The 25,259-nt window shown below is 39.2% G+C and overlaps 1 pseudogene across 1 annotated transcript in view; it reads right to left on the bottom strand.

Annotated features, from left to right (window-relative positions):
• LOC104589276 (putative glycosyltransferase At5g25310) overlaps nt 1-25,259 on the bottom strand; it is a 30,552-nt pseudogene that overhangs the window by 3,568 nt on the left and 1,725 nt on the right. The window contains exons 4-6 of the transcript XR_016076614.1: nt 16,980-17,049; nt 9,704-9,922; nt 3,393-3,536 (exon numbers count right to left, since the gene is read on the bottom strand). The product of XR_016076614.1 is annotated as a putative glycosyltransferase At5g25310 (transcript). The remainder of the gene's footprint in view (nt 1-3,392; nt 3,537-9,703; nt 9,923-16,979; nt 17,050-25,259) is intronic.

Below are 25,259 nucleotides of genomic sequence, written 5' to 3'. Positions count from 1 at the left end.
GAGTCTGTTGTGTCGAAGTCTTTGATAGTCATGTTATGTCATTTGCGGTTTGGTCATTTACCTTTTTCAGCCTTGAGTCATTTGTTTCCCGATATGTTTAAGGGAGTGTCTTTATCGAATCTTCATTGTGAGTCTTGTGAACTTGCAAAGCATTGTAGACAATCTTATTCAGTAAGCAATAAAAGATCCATTTCTCCTTTTCATATTGTGCATTCTGATGTGTGGGGGCCATACCATTTGCCTACTATGGGGGGTTATAGATATTTTATCCTCTTTATTGATGATTATTCTCGCTATACTTGGATTTATCTCATGAGATCCCAGGATGAAGTACCAACTATTGTGAAAAACTTTCATGAGCTTATCCTTACCCGGTTTAATACACAGATCAAAATATTCCAATCTGATAATGCTAAGGAATATTTTGAGAATAACCTTTCATCCTACTTTGAGACCTTTGGGGTAATTCATCAGAGTTCTTGTTCCTACACTTCACAACAGAATGGAGTGGTGGAATGGAAGAAACGCCATGTGATTGAGGTTGCTCGATGCCTCCTTTTTGCATCTCATGTTCCTATTAATTTTTTTTTTTTTTTGTGTGGTGGGGGGAGGATGTTGTTCTTACTGCCACCTTCTTGATTAACCGTATGCCTTCTCGGGTTCTGGATTTCAAAACCCCGTTTATCCTTCTCTTCCTGGATGGGGATCTCTTTTCTCTTCCTCTCTGAGTCTTTGGTGCACTTGCTATGTACACGTTCATAATCATCAGAGACACAAATTTGAGCCTAAGGCACATAAGTGTGTCTTTCTAGGATATGCCTCCACACAAAAGGGATATTGTTGTTTTGATCCGGCTCGTGGCACCCGCTTTGTCTCTAGGGATGTCACATTTTCTAAGTCCATTCCTTTCTTTGGTATTTCTCCTGAGGGAGAGCATCCTAAGGAGCCATTTTCTATGTCTCCAACTGTTCCTCTTCCAGTTCCTTTTGAGTCCCCTACTGAATCATCTTTTTTTGATGCCTCCCCTTCCACTATATCTCCATCACATGTTCCTACTCCCCCTCCTCCTCCAGCTCATTCTCCTATTCGTTTCCTTCACATCCTGTGCTCCAAAGGTGGTACTAACGGCAATGGTTCAGGCATGGGCAAGTTGTTTTCACTCCTTCCACAGAGCCTCTTGCACCTCCCATCACTACTGAGGTAACAGGTCAGCCCTCCTCTAACCCACCTACCTTCCCAGACCTTGACCTTCCTATTGCCCTTCGAAAAGACAAGCGAAAGTGTACAACACATTGTATCTCCAAACACATGTCCTATAGCCTTCTATCCCCTACCTATTACTCTTTTCTTGCCTCTACTTCTACCCATGTGATTCTCAGGTCTATACCAAAAGCCCTATCCAAACCTGAATGGAGGGATGCTATGATGACTGAACTTGATGTTTTGCATAAGAACCATACCTGGGATATTGTGGATTTGCTTAAAGGGAAGGAACCAGTGGGTTGTAAATGGGTGTTAAGTATCATTCTGATGGCACTATTAAGAGGTTTAAGGCTCGATTGGTTGCTAAAGGTTACACTCAGATGTATGGTATTGACTACCTTGAGACCTTTGCTCCTATGGCCAAGATGACTCCAGTTCGAGTTTTGTTGTCTTTAGTTGCTACTTTTGATTGGCCCCTTCACTAGTTTGATGTTAAAAATTCCTTTTTGAATGGAGACCTCCATGAAGAGGTCTATATGTCTTTGCCTCCAGGGGTATATGGAAAGGAAATGCAAGGAAGGTGTGTAAACTGCAGAAATCTATTTATGGTCTCAAATAGTCTCCTCAAGCCTGGTTTGAGAGATTTAGAGCTGCTCGTGTATCCTTTGGTTACACACAAACCAAAGAAGTAACTCTTTGGTGACTTTTCTGATTGTTTATGTTGATGACATTGTGGTCACGGGCAATGACACCCAAGAAGTAATTAAGCTCAAAAGATTTCGTAACTCTAACTTTGAAATCAAGGATTTGAGGGATCTCAAATATTTCTTGAGAATTGAAGTTGCTAGATCCAAGGATGGTATCTTCATTTCTCAACACAAGTATGTTCTTCACCTCCTTGCAGAGACTGGTGAACTTGGTGCCAAACCAGCTTCCACCCCTATAGATCCCAATCATAAGCTCTCTGCCACTGATGGTGAATTGTTGCCCGATAGGGGTGTGAGAAGTTGTTATATCTCTACATGATTCGGTCAGATATTTCCTATGCAGTGAGTGTTATTAGTCAGTTTATGCATTCTCCCAGAGACACATTTAGTTGTTGCAGAAAGAGTTGTGTTATTTGAAAGGCACTCCAGGGAAAGGTATTCTATTTGCCAAACATGGACACACAAAGTTGGAAGCATACACTGATGTTGATTGAGCTATATGTATTGATTAATGATAGGAAATCCACCTCAAGATATTGTGTTTTAGTGGCAAGGAACATTATCTCATGGAGGAGTAAGAAATAGTCTATAGTAGCCAGATCCTCAACTAAAGCAAAATACAGGGCAATGGTACATGGAGTGTCGGAATTACTGTGACTTAGATCACTTCTGGAAGAGTTGGGTGCTGACTATGAAAAGCCAATGATGCTCTACTATGACAGAACTAAGCACATAGAGGTTGATAGACATTTTATACGGGAAAGAGTTGCTTCAAGAGAGGTTTACTTGCCATTTATTTCTTCAGAAGAGCAATTGGTTGATGTCTTGACCAAAGGTGCTCCAAAAGAGAAACTAACACACTATATAAGTTAGGCATGATTGACATCTATGATCAGCTTAAGGGGGAATGTAGAGAGAGACTGGGCCAAATGGGCCCTAGTGTCTATTTTATGTTTCAGTAGTAGGTTATTTATTTTGTATGCTAATGGGCCTATTAACTTCTTTTAAGTTATTTTAAGTTTATGCTTAGCTGGACGCCCCACTTAAGGGCTGATTTGTAATTAACCACATTAGTGAAGATTAATAAAAGGATTAGTGAGGGGAGAGAGGTGATTATCGAACCCTCTTCTTCTTCTCCATCCCCTTCTTCTATCATGTTGTTTTCTTCTTCCTTTCTTACTTTTTACTTCTTTAATCAAGTTTCTTATCAGATTTAGAGGTCAAATTTACTTCTCCCAGAAAGAAAAGTAGCCTTTTCTTTGTCATGTACAAGGGCAGCTTTTAAATGAAACTTTCCATGATTCCATTCATAATGGGTGGTCTAGGGACATATAGGGCCCTCAAACCAACACCAAAACTGCACTTTGGTCATCTAGATCTTTTCATTAGACAAGACCAATGAATTCATACATGCCTACTTTAGTCTCCATATACGGACAGGGAGGAGGGGAGAGAGAGAGAGAGAGAGAGAGAGATCCATACCACAAAATATGATTCATAAAAACGAAGAGTCCACGATGATTCACCGCATGGTGCAAGGCAGAACTTGGCATTGCGCAAGTGTTGAAAATACTCCATCCTTCCCAATTTGTCAGGACCACTAAACTTCAGCTCTGGAGATTCCAACTGGTCACAAAATCAAAATGCATGCTTCTTTTGGAAATCAAAAATGCATACTTTCTGAAACAAATTAATACCAGCAAGGGAAAATCTTGTCACTGTAAATCAATGCATATAGCAATTAGAAGCATACTTTCACAACAAACAAGCATAGAAGAGTTTGACATAAATTCCAAGGCTACTGAACCACAAGAATAAAAAGTTAGTTCTGAATTGCTGACAAAAACGTTGGTTCTAAATTCAAAATTTGACCACCTCAAATACTGTATTTTTAAACCCTGCTACCACCAGATACAATCATACAAAGAATATTAACATGGACTAACCCTAATCTATGATAACTGAATGCGTCTTCATGTTGGCCACTCTTATTGAGACAAAAACTTTCCTATTTATGATTATTAAGCCAATTCTTAGTTATTAAGTTGTGGTTAATTTCCTATTTATGATTATTAAGCCAATATTAACATGGACTAACCCTAATCTAACAATTCTTAGTATTGTTAACAGGTGTATTATATGTACTGTTCACAGACTTAGTACCCGCAGGGGTATTTTTGTAATTCTGTAGACATATTGTTATGTACGGCCAGAATAGTATAAATGCAAGGCTTCACTCGACTGAAGCTAAGTTTTGTTGAGACCTTAACTCTGTAGCCTCTTCTTCTTCTTCTTCTTCTTCTTCTTCTTCTTCTTCTTCTTCTTCCCTTCTTCTTCTCCTTCTCCTCCTGCTCAACATGGTATCAGAGCAGGACTGTCCAGGCCTGGAAAACAACCAGCTGAGGTCTCTCTCCACTGCTGCATAGAAGCTATAGTCCTGATGCTCGAAGACAAGGAGAGGAAGCATTCTCTAGTGCTGCGGATTGTCTCCACTGTCGAGTTGGGTTCTGCTACATGAAAGCTGACTGTTCAACTTCCTGGCGCAGAAAAAAGGGTTCTGCTACTGACTGTTCAACTTCCAGCCTTAGGTGCTGGTAGCTGGTGTTGCTCGGCTAAGAAGTCTATGGAAATCCATCCCAGATGTTCGAAGGAAGGTTCTAACCTGAAGAGAAGCTCGAATCCATGACTGTTCTACCTATTCACAGTTCGGGTGACATAGGGACTGAAACTTTTTTCCTGTTTATGGCTCTCTTCTTGCACGACTGTTGATGTCCCAAAATCTGTGTAGGGACTGTTCCCCTTCCTCCAATTGTATGTTGCTCTATTCAACTCTCCAAGGGACTGTGGTTGAACCCTAGACACTAAGTGACTGTTCGGCTGTCCTGGAAAGTGGATATCAGCCGATTAGGTGTGATGCACCACCACTTGTATTGCTGTTTCTACTAAATTTTTTTTTTTTCTCTCTTGGTTGAGAAGCTGTATTGGAGTTGCAAAACTGTAGATCATTCAGACCTGGTTACACTGCAAGAGCAGTTCGTATATTGTTCTGTGGACTCCTACATAGTGTAGGTCATACATCCTAGTACTGCAGCTGCAGTGTTTGTGTTTGGTTCTCTGTGAAACAGAAAATCAGCAAGTGCCTAGTTGTGGACTATAACAGCTCTGTAAGGCAGTGTGCCTGTGTTTTGAGTACTTCTAAACCTAGAATCATGAATAAGGAAAGATTGTGGTGCACTAATTGTCAGAAGCCCCGGCACACCAAAGATACTTGTTGGGATCTCCATGGGAAACCAAAGTGGGCTCAGGATTTACCTAAGAAGCAAGGCTCAGATGTAATTAGAAGACCCGGGCAACAAGGTACCAAGAAACACCACATGGCAAATATGGTTACTTGGGAGAATCAGCCCTCCACTTCTACTGTGCCTCAAACACCACATAGCCAACACAACTACTCTAGATCAGACCCAAGGGAGGATATTGTAAACTCCTTTCGTGACTATTTGGAGCTTTATGGTAAAGCAATTCGCCAGATGGATGCTCCTCTCACCACCTCTTTTGCATCCATATCAGCAAATCCTGCCATAGCTTTCCATGCTGCCTCACACAACCTTGACTCTCCATGGATCATCGATTCTGGAGCGTCAAAACACATGACTGGTATGTCCTCTTACTTTCAAACTTATCACCCTCTTTCCGGAAGAGATAAAGTGAGACTAGCTGATGGATCATACACTTCCATAGCTGGTCAAGGAACTCTCTCTCTTCCCCTCGGCCTTACTCTTTCTGATGTTCTTCATGTTCCAAAATTCTCTATGAATTTGTTCTCAGTCAGTAGTGTTACAAATTCCTTGAACTGTTCTGTGACTTTTTTCCCTACCCATTGTGTGATTCAGGATCTGGCCTCGGGGAGGACGATTGGTAGGGGACGTATGATTGATGGACTCTACATGCTGGAGAATACGGCTGGCCTTCATGTTACAGAGTCTCTGAGTCAGTTCAAAAAGAGTAAAATGTATTTGTGGCACTGAGTTTCCTTTTCACATTGTGCATTCTGATGTGTGGGGCCCTGTTACTTTACCTTCTGAGAGTGGCTACAAGTACTTCATTACCTTCATTGACAATTATTCCAGATACACTTGGGTATATCCAATGCGAACCCACGAGTAAGTACCAAAAATTATCCAAGATTTTCAGTGGATGGTCTTCACCCAATTTCAGACCGAGATTCAAATATTCCAGTCAGACAATGCAAGAGTTTTTTCATAGTGACCTCACAGAGTTCTTTGCTTCACATGGCTCTCTTCATCGGAGCTCTTGTGCCCGTACGCCACAACAAAATGGTGTGGTTGAACGGAAGAACCGACACCTCCTTGAAGTGGCACGGGGTTTACTACTCCACATGAATGTTTCCAAACGATTTTGGCTTGAGGTTGTCCTTTGTTCTACATACCTCATTAACCGAATGCCCTCTCGTTGGTTAGAGTACAAAGCCCCACATCAGCTTCTCTTTCCTAAGGCCCCTCTTCTTTCTATCCCTCCTCGTGTTTTTGGTTGTCAGTGCTTTATCCAAAACCTATCTCCCACCCGGGGGGAAATTGGACTCTCGTGCTATCCCATGTATATTTCTTGGCTACTCATTCTCTTAGAAAGGGTATCGTTGCTTTGATCCTGTTTCTCGGAGATTCTATGTCTCCATGGATGTTACCTTCTTTGAAGATGAGCCCTTCTTTCCTGTTTCTCCTCAGGGGGAGTGTAGGCATGAGGAGAAACTGGTTCAGCTTCCTCCTCTTCCTAATCCTTCTCCTTCTCCTTCTCCCCCTTCTCTTCCTGATCCTCCACCTTTCCGTGTTTTTTCTCGTCATCATAAAGGCCAACCAAGTTCAAGAGCTGTGGAGAATCCAGAAGTTGTACCTCAAGTGCCATCAAACTCCTTGGGGGAAGATAATACTCTCTCAGGTAACTTGACTCCCAATGATAGTCCTGACCTCCCTGTTGCTAATGATCTTGACCTTCCTATTGCTCACAGGAAAGGTGTTAGGTTGTGCACCACAAAACACCCCATTTCCAACTTTGTCTCCTATGAGAACATCTCACCTTCATTTCGTGCCTTCCTTACCTCCATTGACAGTATCCCTATTCCCAACAATGTGGCAGAAGCTCTCTCAATACCATAATGGACAAATGCTATGAAGGAAGAAATTGATGCTCTTCATAAGAATGGCACTTGGGAACTTGTTGATCTCCCTAAGAGTAAGGTTCCAGTTGGATGTAAATGGGTGTTCACTGTTAAGCATGGGGCTGATGGAACTGTGCAGAGGTATAAAGCTCGTTTAGTGGCAAAGGGTTTTACTCAAGTATATGGAGTTGATTATGCAGAAACCTTTGCCCCTGTTGCCAAAATGAACTCTATTAGAGTACTTTTCTCTATTGCTGCCAATCTGAATTGGGATCTACATCAGCTCGACATCAAGAATGCCTTCTTGAATGGTGACCTTGAAGAGGAAGTTTATATGGCTCAACCCCCCGGTTTTTTGGCTCAAGGAAGTGAACAGAAAGTGTGCAGTTAAAAAAGTCTTTATATGAGCTAAAGCAATCACCAAGAGCTTGGTTTAGCAGATTTCATACTGCAGTTCAGCAGAGGGGATACAAGCAATGTCAGTCAGATCACACACTGTTTGTAAAAAGGGTAGAAGGTAAAATGGCTGCCCTAATAGTATATGTGGATGACATAATTGTTACTGGTGACTGGGAGGATGAAATTCAAAGTTTGAAGGGCTTCCTTGCCACTCAGTACGAAGTGAAAGATCTAGGACCTGCCAAATACTTCCTTGGAATTGAGGTTGCCCGATCAAAAAAGGGTATCTTCATCTCCCAAAGGAAATATGTCCTAGACTTGCTTAAGGACACTGGAAAGATTGGGGTTGAACCAACTGACTCTCCCATTGACCCCAACCATAAGTTAAGTGACAACCAAGGTGAACCTCTTAAGGATGTGAAGCAATTTCAAAGGCTTGTAGGAAGATTGTTGTACCTCTCTATGACTCGTCCAGACATAGCATATGTTGTTGGTGTCCTCAGTCAGTTCATGCATGCACCTAGGTCCACCCGTCTTCAAGCAACAGAGAGAGTACTTTGGTATCTTAAGAAGTTCCCAGGTGCTGGTTTATTATTCTAGAAACATGGACACTTGAGGGTTGAAATTTACACAGATGCGGATTGAGCTGGATCTCAAAGTGACAGAAGGTCTACTAGTGGTTACTGCACCTTTGTAGGAGGGAACCTTGTTACTTGGAGGAGTAAGAAGCAAACCATGGTAGCTAGATCTAGTGCTGAAGCTGAGTACCATGCAATGGCACACGGAGTAGCCGAAGGTATGTGGATAAAGAATCTATTGGGAGAGTTGGGTTTTCCAGTTGGTAAACCCATGACTCTACTCTGTGACAACAAGGCAGCTATCAGTATCGCTGCCAACCCGGTACTACATGATAGAACAAAGCACATTGAAGTTGACAAGCATTTTATCAGAGAGAAAATCATCACAAGCGAAGTATGTACTCCATACATCAGCTCTAAAGACCAACTAGCAAACTTATTTACAAAATGGCTAAACCATTCCAGACATCAAGGTCTCTGTGACAAGTTGGGCATAATTGATATCTATACCCCAACTTGAGGGGGAGTGTTAACAGGTGTATTATATGTACTATTCACAGACTTAGTACCCACAGGGGTATTTTTGTAATTCTGTAGACATATTGTTAGGTACGGCCAGAATAGTATAAATGCAAGGCTTCACTCGACTGAAGCTAAGTTTTGTTGAGGCCTTAACTCTGTAGCCTCTTCTTCCTTTCTTCTCCTTCTCCTCCTGCTCAACATATATTGTACAGAATTTTTTTGATTGTTGTATATCGTACAGAATATTACTATAAACACATTGCAGGTACTATAATTTTCATTAAATTTTGAATCAAACAAAGACAACTATTTTCATCAATAATGTGAAGAAAATTATTTATCTCTACATTTTGTAAAATCTAGAACTAAAAGGATACTAATAAAATATCAGATAATTGAAGATTTAGTAAATTACAGATGGGATTAAAATGTCAGATAGGATTTTCATTGCCAATTGTCCTATTTGCACTCCCCCAGGGTCTGAAATTATCCTATTTATCAGCATGGAGCAGGTAGTGATACTGATCCCAGAAAAAAAAGGAAAAAAAAATAATTATTGAAAACAAGTGTTAAGACTGACAGGTAGGGTTGATATATCAGCTTGAGAAGGACCATGGACTCTTAGAGTGAAGAGACAAAGGCTCTTGCATCCCTTCTGACTAGCTAATTCAGGTGGATCACCAGATCATCCAATACAGCAGCAAACATTTTAGCTAGAGAAGGGGTGGGCAGATTAAAACTAGTTTCAGATTATTCACGGTCTGGCATACTGCAGACTACTTGATATGTAAATCAAAAAATTGCTATTAGTCATTTCTATAACAGGGGTCTTTTTGATAGATCAATAAGTTCCTTTTAATCAAGTTACTGATTCAAAATTTAAAAAACTAAAAAAAAAAAAACTCCAGCCCTTTTCTTTCAACAATACTTTTATTTTTTACTTCTTACTGAAAGAATTCAAAGCACAGATACATCTTATTTTTAGGTCAATGCAGTACACAACAGAGTAGCCCACTTCAGCAAAACAAACATTATCTAGTAATCTGTCAAAATTTCAACACAAAAGATTCCTTATCCACTTAAATGTTTAAAACCACAGAAAATGGAAGAAAACAAACCTTATCTGGGAACTGCTTTGCAAGCTCTATCAATTGGAGACGGCCAACCTTTCCCTGAGCTCGACCCAAGAAGTTTGCCAAGTATTTTCTCTTTGATAAGGGCAAGGGTTTGACTAGGGTAGCACCATTTCTTGTCATCCCATCATCAACATTTCCAGGAATTATGATATCCTTCCATGTATTAAAAGCACTTGTGTCTCGCTTGTCTGTACGGTCACCCTATAGTAACACAGAAAAGAACAAAATTTGTTAAATGTGAACCATTTGATTTGATACAATGTAAGGTAGTTGATTTTATTTAGGCCTATTCTTCAATTCAAATGTTCAGGGCTACATTAGCCACATTGAGTACTATACCTTTCCCAGTCTGTTGGGGTATGCAAGGAACTATCCAACTTTTTAAGGAAAGATTCATTTTACAAGGAATGAAGTGGTTGACATTTGTTCAATACTCATGGAGCACTTTTTTCTTTGGTTCCACAATCCACAGGGCTACACAACCAGTGGGTAGCCCATCCCCCAAACCCATAACCCCCCACCCTGGGGAAAGCAGGATTCAATCCAAATCTCCACTACAGAATCTCATGGTTCACATTTATAGGAGTCCTTGGTCACTATAATATCCAATGATTGGGCTGTCAACGGACTCCGAAAGCCCAAAACCCAATCTGACATCCTATCTGATAATCTCAGATTCAGATGATCTGTTTACATAATTGGATCAGGTTCAGATTTTACAATCTGCATCTGATTAATAATCAGATCAGATGCAGATTTAACTCCATCCAATCCAATTAAAATGCAAGCAATTATTTTATAATATTATTGATTTAATATATAAAATTGATATAATTATATATAAATATAAAAATATAATTTTATATATCATTTTATATTATATAAATTTATATATAATAAATTAAATATTTTTATTTATATTAATTTATTATATATAAGTTAAAAAGTAATTAAACTTTTATTTTTTAAGTTTTTTCTTTATTTTTTAAAAAATGAAGAGAGTCAGATTAAATCCGAATCTGATCCAAGTCCAATGGGATTCCAATCCAATCCAAGATCCATAAATCAGATCAGATTTGGATTTCAGTTTCCATTAATTGGGTTGGATTCGGATGTTGCTGAATCCAATCCGATTACAGCCTTATCTGATGATTAAGACTTTTTAGGTTCATTCAAGTTTCTTGAAAATGTGTTTCCATTTCATTTCTGGTGAAATCTCTTCATCCTCTCTTATAATCTCTCTCTTTTTAATGAAATTTTACCTTACTATATAATATATATACACACACATACTGAAGATCCAATTAGTTCAAACTCATCCAAATGTCCAAATTAGAAGTATGAAGTATCCATGCTAGTAACACTATTATAAATATTCAAAACTAGTAAACAGCACCTTGATATTTCAATACATACCAAGAGAAATTAATGATTATGCGATAGAATCTCCAGAATAATGTCAAAGTCTTCACTAAAGAAATAAGAAAGTGGCAATAATCTCTCTCTCTCTCCAGATATGCTCAAGAATTTCAACTACCTGTTCATCCTCTTGATTCCCATCTGAGTAACTGGGTTCTCAACCTCTATTTGCAATGAAATCATCTTCTTGTTGCCTTCAAGAAAGATATGAGATGCCTTAACTTTTAGCACAGAAAAAGATATTATCCTTCAGCCTCCAGGTGTATATAATTGATAAAGCATAACCATGGAACTACTGTCAGTCCTTGAATGACAACCTATTGCAAGTTTAGCATCACCTTCAATCAAAACCTTCCTCCAGCCTTAATATCTCACTAAAATGGGAGCTTCATCTTGGCTTAGGTTTCTCTTTCTATATTTCTTTTTAAACAACTTTCTGATGTGGAGCATCCAGACCATTCCAGAATCCCAGGGACCAAAGGAAAGCCTGCCACAAATCCTAGGAAGACCTTCAAACATTCGCCTTGCTAGTAAACTCATAAAATTCTGCAACTTTCTAAATCCAACACGGCACGTTGTTTGCAGCCAAAATGGGGAATCACAGTTTACATTTCTGTCCCATCTTTCCTTTTCAATCGTAATACAGACAGGCTCAAGGAATCATAAGTTTTTACATCAGTTAAAAGTTGCATGTTTGTTACATTTTTTGCAGCTTGATTTTTTTTATTTTTTGAAACAGGTGAAGTATCATTATATTAATTTTTTGAAGATAAATAAAGAAAAAAATTATTAGAAAGAGACAAGAAAGGAGATTACAATGGGTGATAAGGCATCACTCCCAAAAAGAAAAAAACATCCTGCCACCACAAAATTTCCAAAACTTTAATCACAAATCGACCTAATCAAAACTCTTGAACCACCCAATTAAAGCCCAACATTGTCCATACCTAAACTCCTTCCTGAGCTCCCTCTCATATTGCCCGAACACCTAACAAGCAGACAGCCCAAAACTCCCCTTCCACCTACCGAGCAAAAACAAAATCACTTCAGGCCTTTGTCAGTTGGAACAACAACCTCTTTTCTTCTCTTCAAAGCTGTTTTTGTCTTCATAGTCCTCTTGTTAATTCCCACTCAAAATAAACCTCCCCTTAACCTTGCAAAAGCCTTTGAAACTGGCACAACTCAAAATGTTTTATGTTCAAATCTTTTAACTGCATTGGGCATATCCTTAGCACTCTGCCTTTTCTCCAGCCTTTCATTAATTCTTTCAAGCTCTAGAACTGCATTCTGCTCAAACACTTGCTCTGCTGTTAAAATGGTGCTCATCTCCTTTGTAACCTTAGACCTCTCCTCAGTAGTTTCAATGTCCTTCTCAACATTCTTCCAAAAACCAACAGGAATTTATTCTATTTCCTCAAAGGATTTTCTTGCAAATTCCTCTCCTCCCAAGAAGAAAAGCCCCAGCTTTTTACCCATCCCCACCTCAATGTTAATAATCATTTCCAGATCAGCTTTCTTCTTTTTTTTTTTTGGATCAGCAACACAGAAAAAATTTCATTAATTATGAGAGAAACATGATTACTACAAGAAGTCGTGAAAGGAACCAGCTATAGAAGCTGTCCCAAATCAGTACTACATTTGAGCCATTTCACTCGGACTAACATGTTTTGTGACAGCCATTTGAATTTTCTGAATTCATTCCTCAAGTGCCATGCCACCCCCTCCCCTTTAACCAGCCACTTAACCACAGTTTTAGAATCTCCCTCAATAATCAGCCTACCAATACCCAGTTCTTTTGCCTTCTCAACCCCAAAAACTGCAGCCAAAAACTCTGATCTTGCCACATCACCCTGCTCCACAGGGCCTATAAAGCAATTATGTTCCCCTTTTCATCCCTAATGACTCCCCCAATACCTGAGGCTCCTACATTACCCAAACAGCTCCCATCAAAATTCAGTTTCTTCCAACCATTTATTGGAGACCAAACCTCAACAGATCTTTGTCTTGTAGTTGAGGATGCAGCGATGATACCCCAATCTCTGAAGAAATCTTCAATCTTGAAGTCCGAAAACAGCTTCAAACTTTTTGCCCAATGAGCTACCCTCAATGTTATAGTTTCAACCAAGGTTTCCTTGCTTCGTTCCTTCTCTTCAAATATTCTTGCATTTCTTTCCTCCCACACAGTCCAAATTAATACTGCTCTAGTGCATCTCCACAAGGTCCTACCCCTCCTTTTTGTACAGCTAATGCTAGTAGGGCTAAACAAACCTTCCAACCTATCAGGAGAAGACTAACTGCATCCAAAGAAAGAAGTAAACCAATCCCAAAGAAAGCTAATAAAAGGGCAAGAGATAAGAAGATGAATCGCAGTCTCACCATTCAACTTGCAAAGAACACACCAGTTGGGGGACAAACACCAATTTGGTCTCTTCCTTTGAAGTAGATCATAGGTATTAATGCTTCCATGAAACACTTCCCAACAGAAAGCGCTAATTTTAGGGGGAATGGGAGTACACCAGATTTCCTTGACTGGGAAAGAATAGGAAGAAGAGGTGGCAACCAGAGAACGAAAGGACTTGCAAGAGAACTCCCCATCAGAATTAGGACCCCATACTTTAGAATCCGAGCCACCTTCACACAAGAAAACTGAATTCAGCAAGCTCAAAAGATCAGTCATAATAGAAAGTTCAGATTATCTAAGGTTTCTAATGAAACCAAAATTCCAATTCAATCCTGTAGAGAAGTGATGCTGAGTAAGGAAGTCAGAGAAGGGCCTACCTTTAAACCTGGAAATATCAAAGAGAGAAGGGAATCTAATACCCAAAGGGGTATCCCCAATCCACACATCCTCCCAAAACCTGATTTTTTTACCATAGGCGAAGTCATACCTGATATGATGTAAGAAGGTAGGAAGAAAATCATGGATGGCCTTCCATGGGGCAGCCAAGGTAGCTCTACGGAGACATCCAGCATCCCACCCATTGCTTGATATGCCATGAATACTCGCCACAACCTTGTGCCATAACCTCTCATTTTCATTAGGAAACCTCCATAACCATTTGCTGAGTAAAGCTTGATTCTTCATCTTAATATTACCAATAGATCAGCTTTCTTTTCAATTTCGTGAACTTCATCCAGAATAATCACCTCTTCGTTTTCAACTTCCAAATCTCCATCACAAGGTTTAGTTCTTTAGGTCCTTTTCCTTTGATAGACCTTAGTTCCTTCAGCCCCACACCTTTCCAATTCATCCCTTCCTTCCATTCCATTATTAAATCCTTCTTTTTTCTGCTTCTTCCCCAACCTGTTCTCATTGCTTATTTTCTTCCTTAATGTCTTCTCCACCCCTTCCTTTCCCGTTCCTTTCATCCTAGTCGTATCGCTTTCCTCTTCACAAGTACCAGTTGTACAAGAATCTCTTCTGTCTTCTTTACTTTCCTGTTGACATCCGTTACCACCAAGAAAAACCTGTGTCTCGTCTAGGACCTCCACTGTAATCCCCTTGTTGCTTTCAATCTCAAACCCCTGAATCTCGACTAACCTGATTGCAGGATTTCCCATAGCCTCCCATCCGTTCCCTCGCTGTCTAGTCAAAGAGGAAGACAATGGACCAGAAGAATCATCCATCAACACCCTCCCAAAATGACCACTGGATCACTTAAAATCCCATGTGCCTCCTTTATGTTCAGCCAACCCTCTATGGCTCCATATTTAACCCAACATCTTTGTCCAGCCCACCCTCTATGGGCTCCATTTTAGTAGAACCAACTAAATCAAGAAAAGTATAGGGTATACACAGTCCTGTACAAAAAGAGTTTGTACAGTATACACAGCATCGAAACCCCCAAAAAAGTGTATTTAGAAAAAAAATGAAGTACAACCCTCTCCACTTAAACTCTCAAGAGAAGATAACCAGCTTTTAATCATTACTACTGAAAAATTGATCACAGCTTCCTCTGGATTTGCCCTCTGCTCAAAGATTCTGCTATTTCTTTCTATCCATATTGCCCAAAGCACTTATGGGTACAGCTGCCCAACATGACTCCCTCTCTTGAACATTCCTTTAACCTGCCATCCTGTTAACAGATCCCCAACCATATTGCTGAGAAGCACCAAAGCGTAGGGATGATTTTGCAAAAGTGAATCCATGTAAGAGAAATTGCTAAAAAGAAAGAGGTGATTAGAAGATTCAATCTCCTTATTTCATAGAGGGCATCTTATGTCCTGCATGTTAACTCCTTTTCCAGAAAGCATCTCCTTTGTCAGACATCTCTCTTTTACCACCACCCAGGCAAAAAAACTTCATTTTTGATGGAGCTTCTGCTCCCCATATAACCTTGTATGGAAAAGATTGGTCCTGCTCACCATACAAACCATGGAAATGGCCTGACTTTGTCCATTTCCACTTTCTTCTACCTGAGGCTTGCATATTGAAATGCCAATTGTGCAGTAATGCTAACAGATAAGAACTGCAACACCCAATTATTGAAGTTTCTTCTAAAAGCAGGAGCCCAAGATATGGCTGACCCTTCCATAAAAGAAGTCTCTGCTACTAATGCACAGATCTGGAAATCTCTTCACACCAAGGATCTTTCCAGGTCTTCTCCAGATGACCTGATTTTGGCACTACTATGAAGGATTTTTAACTACCTATCTAATAAGACCTATGTTTGGAGGGCATGGCTCCAAAATGTGGACAGAAACAGGGGTCTGGACACACCCTACTGTGTGTTGCACTAAAAGCATGCACTTAAACAATCACATGCATACTAAAGCTTCCATGTTTTTCTTTTCATTTGATACGTCAGCTTGTTCCTATAGTTTTGCCTTTTTTTTTGTGATTGTAAGGGGCTCTTAAATCTTTATTATACTAATAAAGCACTTTTGATAATTATTGCTGATTAAAAACGAAAGTAAATTTGATGGCATGTCTACTTGTAAAAGACAAGTGTACTTAGAAGAATTGCTGCATGTACTCTACAAATGGATGAAGTGACCAAGTCTGACATGCATCAGATTGTGACACTCAATGGATTCTTGAGGGACACTTCTATGTAACATTTTCCTTTGTTTATTTGCTTATTTGAAATAAATGAATAACTAAAGTATGCAATGAATGCTATTTCCCCATAAAATGTTATTAAGTAAAAAAAAATTATGAATTTTAAACTTTTTCCTATAGGTATAAAATGCCAGAGTTCAAAAAAGGTGGGCTATTTTAATAGATTGTACTTTTCTTTAGACATGTCTGTGAGTCCTTGATTTTTCATCTAGTTAAATCAGACTCTCATATATGAAGTCCTCTACCTTAGGGCCAATAAGGGATTGATCTTTTACCTTTATACTAGTGTAAGTTCACATGCTATGCACATGTGCAAGGTAAAGATATAAGGGATTGATCTTTTACCTTTATCAAATTTAACTTTTATGACCTGCACCCAAATCAAGGCAAGTACCTGCTTTATAATAGCATAGATAATTGAATATTGCTTTTGCACTAGGATTCAACCACTCAAAATTGAAATACCTAAAACCTGAACAAACTTTCAAACAAAAAAGTTTAAATGCTTGGTTGTATTTATATTTCTTTCAATTCCTTTTATTTGTTATTTCTCTTTTTCGTCTTATATCTTCTCCATTTTAACCAATTTGCAGATCTGTAAGTATGTATTTCATTCCCATTATCCTTGAAACAGGAAAGAAATTTCAGAACTTCAGGAGTAAGAATGTTAAAAGACAGTTTTATTTTTTTGATGAATAATGTTAAAAGAAAGTATTAAATGCAGTATCTGTTTCCAAAGAGATTACAGATGAACAAAAAGCGACAAATTCAAAATACCTCAGGAGTAAGAATGATGGATCAGTTCAAATATGTTGCCCAAGACCGAAACAAGTGACCACCAGCACCACTGCATCATAGTGAAAGAAGACAGCCATGTATAAATAATGAAAAGTTCACAAATAAACAAGTGGAGTGCATAGATACAGTAATAATAGCTAAAATTGAAATATACCCCCCTATTCTAGCATTCTGGTCTGTTGTGATTTCGCATTATCCTGCCACGGATATTAGTCACAAAGCTTTTTGCAATGGAACCATGAAATAAAGAATTTTTTTTCCTAGACCCCTGAAAACAGTATGAGTGCATTTTATCAAAATATTCAATAACCACTTACAACTTAAATCAGTGTCAAATTGGTATTGTAGAAAAGTTTTGAGACTTGACTACTGATGATGTTATGAGAGGATTGTCTTATGGTGTATCATCATTGACTAGTAGAGCAATGCTACCACAGAAATCATGTCCTCCTCCCCAAGGAGTTATGTTTTATTGATAAAACCATATCGTTTTATTAAATTGGAAAAAGAATGGATCACGTACAAGTATGCCAAAGCATCCCTCCACTTAGGCTGGTAAAAGCCACCTACACCATTTTCTTGCTCATTATATTCAGGTTGACCCAAAAATAAACGTTCCCTATTCTGCTATTCACCCTCATTCACCAGTGCTCCAAGACCCCCCCCCCTTAATGTTGTTTTTTTTTTTTGATAAATAACATCAATTCCATTAAAATAATGAATAGATACAAGAAGATCCCCTTAGAGGCGCGAGGAGAAGCCTCTCCAAACAGCAAATAAACAAACTACAAAAGAGAAAACATGAATGTTGAAATTAAAACAATAGTTACAATTGTGCCCAGAACAATGTTTCCCTATTTATCCCTTGTTTTGCCAAGACATCAGCAAAAGCATTAGCTGATCTCGCAACCCATTGTACTGTTATAGACATATTTCTTGTCAGCCATTTGAATTTCTCTAACTCATTTTTGTAGCCCCAAGTGACATCCTCCAGATTATTTAACCAGTCCACCACTGTCTTAGAGTCTCCTTCAATCAGAAGCTGCTCCATGCCCACTTCTTTTGCAAGAAGTATTCCTTGTATTGCAGCTAGCAGTTCTGCCCGGATAGAGTTCCCAACTCCTGAAGGGCCAGAGTAGATCAAGACAACCTCTCTAGCCTCATTCCTCAGTACACCTCCCATCCCAGAGGGACCCGGGTTACCCTGGCTACTCCCATCAAAATTCAGCTTCAAAGAACCAAGAGGAGGGGGGACCCATCTAGTCACTGCCCTTTCCTTGTAGGAGGAACAGCTTGCTACCAACTTCTAATCCTTCCAACAATCAGTAAAAGTAAAATGGTTAAATAATTCTAGAGTCTTTAACCAATGTAAAGACCTGGACAAAATGCAGTCCTTTAAGGTTTGACTGCTTCTTCCTTTTTCTTGGAAGATTTTAGCATTCCTTTCTTCCCATACTGTCCATAACAATGCTGCTCGTGAGTATCTCCACATTTTCCTTCCTCTTTTATGGGGCCAAGAGAAGAAAGAAGGGTTAAAGATTGTGCTACTTCTGCTAGCATATTCCAACTAGACCCAAACAAAGATAGAAGCCAAGCCCAGAGCTCTACAATGACACTACAAGTAGATGATTACAATCCTCACCATGAGATCTGCAAAGAATGCACCAATTTGGTGAAATACAAAGGGCGGGTCTTCTCTTTTGTAGGTTGTCCATCGTGTTTACTTTACCATGCCACACTTCCCAACACAAAGCCATAACCTTGGGGGGGACCGGCCTACACCAAACTTCTTTGAAAGGGAAACTCTGATGAGAGGGAGATTGGCAGAGGAACTTGAAAAAGGAACCACAAGAAAAAGACCCTTTGGGGTGAATGGCGCAAATCCTTTTATCAAGTTTCGAGGGATCCAACCAAACCTTATCAAGGAGACATAAAGAGTAGACAAACATTTAATTTCCTCATCCCTTAATCCTCTACGGAAACCAAAATCCCAAAGACAAAGTTGGTAAGGATAAATTCGACGGAAGGAATTTTGAGATCACCTCATTTTTATACAAGGAAACAGAGTACAATGAAGGAAAAAGGTCTTTCAAAGGGAGATCTCCAACCCAAATGTCCTCCCAAAACCAAATAGAATTACCTGAACAAGCATTATACCTGACACAGCTAAGGAACTGCGGAAGAACTTTGTGAATTGCTTTCCAAGGTGTGGCTAGGTTAGCCCTCCTTGATGCACTAGCATCCCAACCACTCTCTAAACATCCATGAATACTCTTCACTACTTCGTGCCAGAGTTTATCCCGCTCCAAAGGCCATCTCCACAACCACTTCCCTAAAAGAGTTGAGTTCTTTTTAAGCACATTCCCGAGCCCTAATCCTCCCTCCTCTTTGCTTCTATCCACAACCCCCCACTTAATTAAATGGTCTTTTTTACCTTCTCCTGGTTCCCACAGAAAATCTCTCATCAATTTTTTCAACTTTTTCGCTTCCCTAGACAGTATCCTAAAGACAAAGAGATAATAGGTAGGTAGATTCATGAGGGTAGCTTTTATCAAAGTGATCCTCACACCCAAAGAGATATAATTTTTCTTCCAAACAGCTAGTCTCTTTTCTAACTTCTCCAAGACTGGGGTCCAGAACCTACTCTCCCTAGGGTTTGCTCCCAACGGAAGACCTAAGTAAGACAAAGGCCAGGAGGAAATGGAGCACTCAAGACAGCCTACAATCGCCTCAACCTCCTCAAAAACTAAATTTACTCCGACTATGCAGCTTTTTCCTAGATTAATTTTCAAATTAGAGACTCCTTCAAAAACTGTAATCAATTCTTTCAAATTTTCCACCTTCTCACCGAAACCTCCCTCACAAAAGATCATCAAGTCATCTGCAAACTGAAGATGAGTGACTGGAATTCGGTTTGTGCCTACTCTCCAACCCCTTATCACATTTTCCCTATCAGCCCTAGTGATAATTCGACTAAACACATCAGCTACCAAGGTAAAGAGGAAGGGTGAAAGTGGGTCCCCTTGTCTGATTCCCCTACTAGCTAGAAAAAAATCCCTCACCATCCCGTTTACTAGGATGGAATAGTGACAAGAGCTAACACAACCAGTCATCCAACTACACCATCTGTCCCCAAACCCACACTTCCTCAAAACCTCTAGTAGGAACTACCAGTCCACCAAATCATAGGCTTTCTCCATATCAAGCTTACAAACAAAGCCTCTCTGCTTGGACCTCTTCATCTCTTCCACACATTCATTGGCAATCAGAATCTGATCAATTATCTGACGCCCTTGGATGAAAGCCCCTTGAGCCTGACTAATAATGGAGGGGAGGATTTCTTTAATCCTTAAAGACAAGACCTTGGCCAAGATTTTATAAATACTAGTCACCAAACTAATTGGCCTAAAATCTTTAGGATGGAGAGCATCAGCTTTCTTTGGAACTAGGGCCAAGAATGTGGAATTAATGCCTCGACTAACTATATGCTTCTCTGCGAACTCATTAAAAACCTCACAAAGATCATCTTTTATCACCTCCCAACAATCCTGATAAAAAGCCATTGTAAAACCATCTGGTCCTGGAGCTTTGGACCTGTCCATCAAAAACACCACCTTCCTAATCTCTTCTTCCTCAAAGTTTCTTTCCAACCACCTAACCTGATATTCCTCCAACCTTGACCAATCAATCCCTTCGATTTCCCTCCTCTCTTCCAAGGGTCTTCTGTAAATCAATTTGAAATGTTCCACAAACTTCCTAGCAATATCATCCTGGTTAGTGAATTCCTCCCCTATCTCTAACTTAGACACAAATTTTTTTCTCCTCCTCCCATTTGCTACATCATGAAAAAACTTAGTATTCCCATCACCTTCCTTAATCCATTTATGCCTCGATTTCTACCTCCAACTTATTTCTTCCCTCAGTAGGACCTCTTCTAGGTCCTTCTTCAACTGTCCCCTCAGAACTCTCTCCCCCTCCTCCATTCTAGATTGAGCCTCTCTTTCATCCAACTCTTCTATCCTAGAGATTAGATTCACTTTTTGCTCCTCAAGTCTTCCAAAATGTTCCTTATTCCAAACTTTTATTTTGGCTCTTATTCTCTGTAGTTTCTTGTGAAATCTTACCCCTTTCCATTTTGTCCCCCTCAATTCCTCATTCCACTAGAATTTTACCTTATTCACAATATCCGGGTGGATTAGCCACATGTTTTCAAACCTAAAGGGTCTAGGTCCACTGATAAAATCTTCCACACCTATTTTTATAGGACGATGATCTGAGGTCACCCTAGGCAAAGCTCTAAACACCAAGTTTCCCCAATAGTTCTCCCAATCAACATTAAAGATAAATCTATCCATCTTTGACCATAAGGGCACTTCCTGTAAGTTAGAGCAAGTAAATCGAGCTTGCACTAGTGGGATCTCCTTTAACTCACAATCAGCAATAAAGCTATTAAACTTTCTCATGCTAGTTGTGATGGTTTGTGGGGAGTTATTAGTTTCTTCAGAAAATCTTATCACACTAAAATCCCCTCCCAAACACCATGGACCTTCCCATAAACCTTGAATTGCATACAGTTCCTCCCACATGTCATTCCTTTCTCTATAATTATTGGGACCGTAGACATTAGTTAACACCCAAGTGAAGTCATTCTCTACATTCTTAAATTTGATGGAAACCAAGAATCTCCCTATTAACTCCTCCACTACCTCTACTACATCATCTTTCCAAAGTGTGACAATCCCCCCTGAGGCTCCCCAAGATGGGGCTGAAATCCATCCTACTCCTCTAGACCTCCACACACTCCTCACCCATCTTCTATCCAGCTCTGACAACTTTGTTTCTTGCAACATAACAATGTCAGGCCTTTCCCTTTTAAGTAAGTCCTTAATCACCCTCCTTTTCCTTGCACTCCCTAAACCCCTAACATTCCAGCTAACTATCCTCATAGGCACAAACCAATAGAACACCCTCAACCTTAAACCACAACTCCTTACTTCAATCCCTTTCTCCTATCTCATCTACCACTAAACTCTAAGTTCCCTTCTATGTCACAAATTAACCTTTCCACCTCTGACCTTTTTTTCTTTTCTTTTTTCTTTTTTTCCTCCCTCCTCTTATTGAATGTTTCCACCTGTTCACTCCTTTCAGCCCTTGCATCAGCCTGATCCCCCTCACCAAAAACCTCCACTAATGAGGTCTGAAGTTCTCCTCTAACAGGGTCATCCCCTTCCTTTCCCCTACCCATGACCACTTCATTGAACCCATCCATATATTCTTCATTTTGTTTGAGTAACTCAAATTCTGTGCAAATCAGTCTCCAAGCTTCATCTAATTCTTTACTCTTTTCTTCAAGATTGCCTTCCCCAACTCTCCCTTCTTCCACCTCTAAGCATACTTTTGTCGTACATTCTGGATGGGATGCTAGTACATCTGTTTCAGGCATATCACACTGGTTAGTATCCACAAATAAACTGACAATCATACCTGATTGGTTAGGGAGAGCATTCGAGAAGCTAGGACTGGACTGTTTGCCAAAGACGACCGAGTCTGGTGTCATTTCCTTGCAAGGGAACTTTTGTAAAGTGTTCATGGTAAAGTTAACAGCAACATCTAACTTACTCCCTTGAAGACCCGACTCCAGTACTCCCCTTTCTGATTCATCCTTATCCAAGTTCAATAGAGAGGGTTGAGTTTTTCCATTTAAATCCCGAGAGCCCTGAGAGATTACGTTGACTTCCTCAGCTTGAGATAGACGGAGCTGTCCAGCATTTGCAGCGCCTCCTGTACTTCTTTCTTCCTCCCCTTAATGTTGTTCATTTATTCTTTGTAATATAAGACAATTTTTAAGTAGGGAATTATAAATTTGTTTCTTGATGGATATTATCCACCTTGCTGTAATACCTGAGTTTAAGGGTGAGCATAGTTCGGTTGAAACCGAATAACCGAACCGAAATTTCGGTTTTGGTTTGGTCAGTTCAGTTAGTTTGGGTAAACAGTTTGGTTCAGTTTTAAGTATGGTTTTGTTAATATTGGGTTTCGGTTTCGGTTGTGCTATTTAGAGGTTCGGTTAACTGAAATAACCGAACTTTTAGGGGTAAATGAGTAATTATGTTGGCCATTAGGCCAAAACCCTCGAGTCCTCAACATGTTTGTTGTTTGAGTTTTGAGTTTTGACTGTTTGAGACTTTGAGTTTTGTATTTTCTTCGTCTTCTACTCTTTTCTTCGCCTTCTACTCAGTCTGGCAGACTGGCACCACTCACCAGCGGTAGCGCAAGTGATACTCCGACGACGGCGACTCTGCAACTCAGGTGCTTTTTTTTTTTTGTTCTTTTTCCCCTTTTATTCGTCATTAACTATTTAACCAGTCCCCCTTTATCCTTCATTTACCAGATTGTGGATTCCAAATTTCCAATCTGGTTCAGTTTAGTTCTTTTTTTTTTCTTTTTCCCCTTTGTTACCTACCCCAGTTGCAGCGGTGACCGGTGAGCTAGCTATTCAACAAATCATCCGGCACAGGTGAGTTTGAAGCAACTGGGTGTTTGGGCCTGTACAGCTGTTTAATCCCATTTCATGATTTGGTGGTTTAGTTTGCTTTGAGTTGTTTAATCCCTTTTCATGATTTGGTGGTTTAGTTTGCTTTGAGTTGTTTAATCCCTTTTCATGATTTGGGTTATATATTTCCATACAATATGTCCAGGTTCTTCAAAATAATAAAATATGGCCAGGTTGGGTATTGGCTGATCTGTTAGAAACCCTAAAATGCAATCTAATGACAAATAAAAGAAAGAGGAAAATATTATGGTCGGGGCACTGTTTCTCAGTTTGATACTGAATTGTTTTTGCAGGAAGTCATAGCACAGTCAATGGATTTCGGTTTTAACCAAAATAACTGAAAATAAAATTCAGTTCGGTTTGTCCGGTATTGTATAAGTTCGGTTCCGTTCGGTTTTCAAAAATGTTAATCGGTTTTAAAAGTTTGGTTTGTTCGGTTCGGTTTTTAACCAAACAAACCGAATGCTCACCCGTACCTGAGTTTGATTTTAATAAAATTTCTCTTTATTGATCAAAAAAAGATGTAGGGAATTATAATTAAAATTATAGAACCATTTTTTATGTACAAATTAAGAATTTAAGATTAAGACAATAAGACCCTAACATGGGCTTGCCTCAAGAGGTTTAGTACAAATCAGCTTATGGAACTAGAGTAATGCGATTAGAAAAGAAATAAAGAGATTGGAAGTTCCACATGCTTGCATTGTTGAGTGCTTGAATATGTGCTATATGTTATGTTTAATTTTATTTTTTACATTTTTACTTTGCATACATTTTATATGTTATATTTATATATTTTATTTTGAGCTAATATGATTTTTAAAACATTTAGTTTTAAATTTAAGTATACATTTTCAATTAATATTATTTTTAATCTTTTTACAAATTTTCTGATTTTCTTTTTGAATTTTTGTACATTTTTTTGAAAATTTTGCCTCTTGCTTCCAAAAGACAGGTGCCCCACCTTGCACTTTTAAAACACTGATTTTTGGAAATTCAAATACTTTTTTCGGGGGGGTGACAAAAGAAACATGATTGAAAGCATATGCATCACTGCACGGAGAAGTGAGGACATAACCATTGCATGAGTAGAGAAGAAAAGACAATCAACTGGAGAGAGACAGAGATAGTGAAATAGGATGAGGATAGTGGGGACCCATGGTTTAGGCAGGTAAGGGTATAAAACCAGGTAATGGGAAAGATGACAGTAGATGCAATACTTTGGAGGTGAACTTAGGCAGTGGCATCAACCAGTTCCAAGATCTCATAGGCCAAAAAAAATATCCATGAAATTTTGCTTATTTGGCAATTTTCCATCTTTCAACAGACAGAACAGACATGTCATGGACCACATGGTTATGTGGGCCACACATAGACTCAATATTGTTCTTCCTGGTTAGAAAATAATCTTTATATATCAGAGTTCAACTTTAGCCAGTTTAACAATATCGAAAGGGTGGCAAATTAATAATTGGCAACTTACTTGATGGATAAATGGTTACCAATTGGTTGGTGTCAATTGAGATATATTGTACAGAATTCCTAGATAAATTGTTGTTGATCCTTTGATATCTAGGAAGAGTATAATTTGGAATATGTGCTTTCTTTGCAAGAACCATGATGAATAGATCTCTTATTTATTGTTTTATTGCCACTAGTTTCCAATCAAATTTGGCATAATTTCAGCAACTTATTTGGTCATGCAT

This window comes from Nelumbo nucifera, chromosome 5 (assembly GCF_055504915.1).
Source record: "Nelumbo nucifera cultivar China Antique chromosome 5, China Antique-T2T, whole genome shotgun sequence".
NCBI lineage: Eukaryota > Viridiplantae > Streptophyta > Magnoliopsida > Proteales > Nelumbonaceae > Nelumbo > Nelumbo nucifera.
Note: the sequence above shows the minus strand (reverse complement) of the source record. Positions and strands in the feature narration are given on the sequence as shown.